We start from the raw sequence: 6460 nt of genomic DNA, 5'->3' as shown, positions 1-6460 counted from the left end.
AAGAAAGAAAGAAAAAAGAAAAAAAGAAAAAAAAACCAGAAAGGAAGGGACTAGGGAAGCCTGATAGACCAAGAGTATATTTGAAACTACTAGTGAATAGAAAATACTAACAGAACCAACAGCCCTCGCTGCTGTCCCCGGAGCCTCCTCTCCGCTGGCTCCTCGCCTGCTTGGCATCGCTGTTGGTTGAGGCAACCTCAGAGATCGGAGCTTTGGGGGTGGGGTTAGGAGGCACTCAGTGTGTTTCCTCTGGGTGTGGTTGTTGGAGGGAAGACCACATTTTACCCATGGCGTCTTACAGATTCTTATTTTCCTCTACACCCTCCCTCTGGTTCCTGTACTTCCCTTCCTATCTCACCTGTCCCAGGCTGGTCTCACACTGGCTATGAAGTTAAGGATGCCCTGCAACTACCGATGCTCTTTGCTTCTTCCTCCTGAGGGTTAAGTTTCCACTCGTGCATCACCATGCCCAGATTGTAGGATGCTGGCAAACCCAGGGCCGCATGCGAGTTGGTAAGTATTGTAATCATTGAGCTAAAAGCCCCCAGTCTCAGGTTTTTCTGTTCTTTGTTAGCTAGGACAGTCACTCTGGGCAACCCCAGGATCCACTGTTTTGTCTATTCTAATGGTGACTCATTGACTCCACTGTATGAAATTTGAAGCTAAAAGATTTGGTATAAAGTTGTCTTAGTTAGGGTTTCCATTTCTGTGAAGTGACACCATGACCAAGGAAACTCTTTTTTTTTTTTTGGTTTTTCAAGACAGGGTTTCTCTGTATAGCTCTGGCTGTCCTGGAACTCACTCTGTAGACCAGGCTGGCCTCGAACTCAGAAATCCACCTGCCTCTGCCTCCCAAGTGCTGGGATTAAAGGCGTGTGCCACCACTGCCTGGCCCAAGGCAACTCTTATAAGGACAACGCTTAATTGGGGCTGGCTGACAGGTCCAGAGGTTCAGTCCATTATGATCATGGTGGGAGCATGGCAGTGTCCAGGTAGGTATGGCACTGGAGGAGGAGCTGAGAGTTTTGCATCTTGCTTTTCTTCCATCCTGGGTGGAGCCTGAACCCTAGTAGTCCTCAAAGCCCACCTCTACAGAGACACGTGTCTTCCACCAAGGCCACACCTATTCTAACAAGGTCACATCTCCTTATAGTGTCACTGGCTGTGGACCAAGCATTCCAACACATGAGTCTATGGGGGCCAAATTTACAAACCACTACAAAAGGACAGTATCATTTGGTCTTGTCTATGTTTTTTTCTTGCCTTTGAGGTCTTGGACTTTAATTGACCATACTTCTATGCAGTTACCTGAACGAGACAGGCTCTGACTTCCTGGTGTACTGCCATGCATGTCCTTCCCTACTTTACCCCTTATTTGTTCTTTAATTCAGTCTCAGCTGAAGTTGTTATTCATAGTCTGTCTTCTTGCGCAACTCTAGAGACCATACAGTTCCCACAGCACTGCTACGTTACAAATTGTGCTTCTTGTAGGGTTACAGCCTGTATTCCAACAAACCAGGTTCAGCCACCTAGCCCCAAAAAATCAATTAAAGGACCCAAATTACTAGTAAAAAGCAGAAAAAGGAGAATTATTCAATGTTGCTACATTGTGACGCAGTTTAAGGGGATCCAGCCACAGTCCCTAGGCTTAACTTCCACACCTCAAGTCTTCAGCGTCCTGGCATGAAAGTAGGTTTTGGATCAGAAAACAAGAGCTAAGGATAACTATACAGTCTGTCAAGGTGTGGTTCTCCGTCCATCATTTTCTTGCTTCGTGAGTGAGTGATGGAGAAAAGAAACAATCTGAATTCATTGAATGAAAACTAGTCTTTCACGGTGTTTGATTAGCTACCGCTTTCGTTGAGTTCAACTTTCAACCAGAGTGTGGGCTCAGAAGTCGATGTCTGAGTCATCTAGCGGACACCCGGCGGCCCAGCATTAAGACTGGCTAAGGGCCGTACTAGAACGAGTGAGAGAGAGAGAGAGAGAGAAGAGAGAGGAGCCGCGCGTGCCTCTGCACCCCAGCCCAGCCGCAGCGGCTTGGAGCAGCAGGAGGCCTGGGCCCATAGCCGGAGGCGGGACTTCCGGTCCCGCTGGCGACCGCGGCCCGCGCCAGGCGGAAGCGCGGCTCCGGGCCAGCATCGGCGAGCTCCGGCTGGAGCAGAGTTCGGAGCCTCAGTGTCCGGGACGCCTGCGGTCGGTGTGGATGCTCCTTCGGCGCTGCGTCCCGGAGGCCGGGGAGGCACGCGCGAGCCGGCGCGGCGGGGGAGCAGGGACCCCGGGGTGAGGACGGCTGCGGCCGCGGAGGGTGGCTGCGAGGGGCTGGCCGAGGAGGCCGAGGTGACATCCTCCACGGGGGTGTGTCCGCGTCCCGAGGCTCGTAGCGAAGGTGGCCCCGAGATGGCCTCGGGGGGTCGGGAGGGCTTGCTTGCAGAGAGAGGCGGCTGCAGCTCTTTTCTCCCTCGGGGTGGAAGAGGAGAAGGACGTCTTGACCTAACTCATGCGAGATGATCAGTCGCGGCTTGCATGCTCAGCGGTGCTTTCTTTGCAAGACATTTCTTTCTTTCTCTTAAGACTTCTGCTCTCTTCCAGTGGTCTCCGGGGTGGGGAGGACCCCACATTCCTAGGGAAAACTCGAACTCTTACTTACTTAGCTCCAGTTCAGGCCACCTTTCTTTGTCAGACTAACAGGACTTCAGGTTTTTGATCCAGACAAGCAAGCCCACCGAAGTTTTAATTTTTTGGACTCCTCTCTCTCTACCTTGCGGAGTTCAGGTTGTCCCACTTCCTTTGTCGCGGAATGAACTTACTTGTAAAGTCTGGACGAAGCTAGCACCTTCGTGTTTGCGCTTTATGACTTACTGTTTGCTTCTCAATGGGGTGACACATTTTCAGATGTTAACTAGATTGGATTCTTGCCACACACTGAGCATAGCTGGGCAGAGCCAGAGAGCACCGCCACTGATGGAGTCCGGTGTATAATGATTGCTTCAAGTGTTTCCCTTCCCAAGAGTTAGAATCTTAATTTTATCCCCCGGTATTTGCCAGTACAGGTAACTTATATCTTTCTTGGTGATCTGAACTGAACTACTTGAAGAAACATACAAACAAATAAACAAACAAACAAGCAAACAAACCAGAAAGTGCTGTGTATTTATCGGTAACCCAGTCTGTCACTGACTTACTTGCGATTTGTGCAGCAATGAGACAAGTTATTATGATAATGGTTCCCTGGGTGACGCAGCAGGATGGCACCTTAGACAGTGCTTGAACGCATTAATAAAGGCATTAAGGGCAGTCTTCCGAAGTTATGGGGCTAACTGTCGGGTTGATCTCTTTGCATATCTTCATGTCTTTTTCAAATTGTTTATTTTTGTGTGTATGGTTGTTTCATCTGCATATATGTCTGGGTACCACATGTGGGCCTGGCTGTTCTCAGAGACCAGCAGAGGGCATCACAGCACCTGTATCTAGAGTTGTGGGCTGCCTGCCTTGTGCAGGTGCTAGGAGTCAAACTGAGGTCCTCTGGAAGAGCAGCCGTAATGGCTGAACCATCTCTCCAGGCCCTTTAATTTCATTTCTCGAGGTAGACGTGTTGCTTATCTGATAAGGTTTGCTTTTATTTTAGCATGTAATCTTGATTTAAAACCTGTGAGCTCCCCAGGCCCCATCCCCTTCACTTTTATAAGAGAGAGCTCTTGAGAACACGTGAGTCTAGAGTTCATGGGTGGTGGAAGCGGTCATCCTTGCCTTCTGAGGCAGGCCTCTAGTCGTAGATCTGAGAGTTATGTCCGAAGTTTGATTACCTTGGATTTGGATAATCATTGGAATTCTTATTCTTTGCTGGAATTGCTGAGTAAATTGCTTAGCTTTCCCCTTTAGATAATTTCTTTGCATTCTGTATAATTTAGATGTGTTTCATGGTTAGCTATGTTCGTGAGAATTTTTGACTAGCTGGAGAGAGTTGCCAGTTATTTGTGCGTATGGGTTCACACCTTCTTTTTATGTCTGTGGCATGATGAGTGCCTGTTGAGGAAGAACTACCTGAATTGTGATCATTCAGGCAGCCTTCATGTGCATGCGTTCAAACGTTTTGAGTAATCACCCATTGGTAATGTACCAAGCACTTGAGTTCGTTGGTTCCATGCCTTCCGGCTATTAGTTTTATTATTATCTAGTACTTTGTCAGCTACCTGCTTATCCTAGGTAGAGAGTCATTCCTGGCCACTTGATCCAATCCAGAGAGTTGGATACTCCGGGGGAACACAGCTTTTTGGCCTAGGAGAGACACAGAGCACACAGTGTGGCTGACGCAGACTCCGTCCTTCTCCTGCGCTCAGCTTTGGTCCCCCTCATTGAGCTAATCATTTTCTTTCATAGTGACCGCGATGACTCAGGCCTCAGTGACTCAAAGGGAATTCAGAGCCACCACTCAAGACTGCAGTCCAACCGGGCAGTGGTGGCACACGCCTTTAATCCCAGCACTCGGGAGGCAGAGGCAGGGGGATTTCTGAGTTCAAGGCCAGCCTGGTCTACAGAGTGAGTTCCAGGACAGCCAGGGCTCCACAGAGAAACCCTGTTTCTGGAAAAAAAAAAAAAAGACTGCAGTCCAGTTAAGAAGGGTACAGTCCATTATAGTGAGGCTAAGAGAATATACCTGGAGGCAGCCTGAGAGTATTTGTCATTGAGAAAGAGCTTATCATTTTTATAGGGAAATTTGTGTATAAATAAAATTGCTTTGTAATGGTCTGTATTATATACTTGCCCTTTGAAGCTGGCAGATCGCTAGACAATTACTTCTTTAAAAGCGGACAGCAATTCTATACTATTACCAAATGTTCATTGTTATTGGGAGTTCCAGGTTTTACTATAATTTAAGAAACATATCTTATTTCTGTGTTGTTCTGTGAGCCAAAGTGCCCTCAGTTTGTACAGGAACTCTGCATTAGTCTTATTCCTTGTATTGGTACTATTCATTTTTAAACTGACTAATTTTACACATATTTTTTTTTACTCTCATTATGCTAGGAAGGTTATCATTTTTCCTGTTGTGGAATATTTTTGTATCTATTTTACTCATTTGCAAATGATTATTCTTAGCTTGGTTTTCTGTGCTTATAATACGCCTTAAAGCTTGTGTTGAGTCAGGGCTGATTTGGGTCGATGCTAGTGATTAATCATTAATGATCATAGTGAGATAATAGCATTGTTAATGTGTTGGTATTGCATTCTAAGTACTAACTTAGAAATAGCAATATAAGTCTTTCTTTAATATATTGTCATAGTTGAACAGTTAGAAAGATGGAGATGTTTATCAACTGACTTTAAGAAGTACCCATTTGGCTTTCGCTGTTTTAGTGTATCAGGGCTCTTCAGAAAAAAGTGGATGAGTGCATGTCCAATGTATTATTATTATTATTATTATTATTATTATTATCATTTTATTACTTTAAAGATTTATTTTAAGGGAGCTAGAGAGCTGGCTCAGTGACTAACAGCACCTGCTGTGTAACTCTGAGAACCAGAGTTCTGATCCCAGCACCCATGTATCCCAGCTCCAAGTGGGACAGAGGATTCCTAGGGCTTGCTGGCTTCTAGCTTAGCTTAGAGCGTCTAGGCAAGGTTCAAGGAGAGCCCCTGCCTCAGGGGAATAGGCAGGAGAGCAGTTGAAGAGGGCCCTGATACGTCCAATTTTAGGGAGTGACAGGTTCAAACTGGAAATTCAGCGGTTGGTTCTGTAGTTGAGGTGTTGACATGTTCATTCAGGGCACGGAGTGCTGGGTGCTACCCAGGCAGCTTGAAGAATTTTCGCAAGTATAAGCTAACTATTCCATCATTGATGGGGGTATTCCTAGAAGCCTTAAAGATGGGGATCACAAGGACCAAGAGAAGTTCAGAGTTTTCTTTGTGGAAGAAATTGGCAGTAAGGACAAAGGTGCCCAAGGAGCCCTGAAACTATAAGCCTCGTAGGGCAGGAATCTGGAAACCCTCTCCCACAGGTTTTTAAGGAGACTCTGGGGCATTGTAGGCTCTAAATGAGTCTTTTAGAAGGTTGCCAGGTTTTAGGCATTATTTTGAGCTGAATTGCGGTAGTAACACCAAGGTCGCTGCTCATCACCTGTTGTCCAGGACTGTGAAGAGAAACATTTCCAGCTCTGCCTGTTTGATTTCTTGTCCTGGCTTCCCTCAACGATGCGCTGTGATTGAGACTGTAGGTCAGTAAACATCCTTTCATCCCCTGGTTGTTTCCACTCAGTGCTTTATCACAGCACCAGAAAGCAAACTAAGACAGCAGATATTCACATTTCACTCCTGGAGGGCTAAGTCTAATCCTGTGATCCAGCGAATACTGGAGCAGGTCCTAACGTCCTCTGCCAAGGAGACACTGTTGCCTTTTCAAAGGCATGTTACACTTTTGTTGTGTGTACCTAAAGTGAGAGAGAGAGAGAGAGAGAGAGAG

The 6460-nt window shown here is 46.5% G+C and overlaps 1 protein-coding gene across 2 annotated transcripts in view; it reads left to right on the top strand.

Moving 5' to 3' along the window:
• The window catches only part of Disp1 (dispatched RND transporter family member 1), a 164411-nt gene that overhangs the window by 4231 nt on the left and 153720 nt on the right, over positions 1–6460 (top strand). Inside the window, exon 1 of one of the 2 annotated variants that reach the window (XM_031337425.1) lies at positions 2039–2283. The exons of the other annotated variant lie outside the window; for it this stretch is intronic. The gene's annotated coding sequence lies outside the window, so the exon portion shown is untranslated. Of the gene's footprint in view, positions 1–2038; positions 2284–6460 lie in introns of those variants that run through there. 2 annotated transcript variants of the gene reach the window in all.

The sequence above is a fragment of the Mastomys coucha genome, unplaced genomic scaffold, assembly GCF_008632895.1.
Source record: "Mastomys coucha isolate ucsf_1 unplaced genomic scaffold, UCSF_Mcou_1 pScaffold1, whole genome shotgun sequence".
In the NCBI taxonomy this organism is placed as follows: Eukaryota; Metazoa; Chordata; class Mammalia; order Rodentia; family Muridae; genus Mastomys; species Mastomys coucha.
The sequence above is the reverse complement of the archived record's forward strand: the minus strand, read 5'-3'. Positions and strand labels throughout refer to the sequence as shown.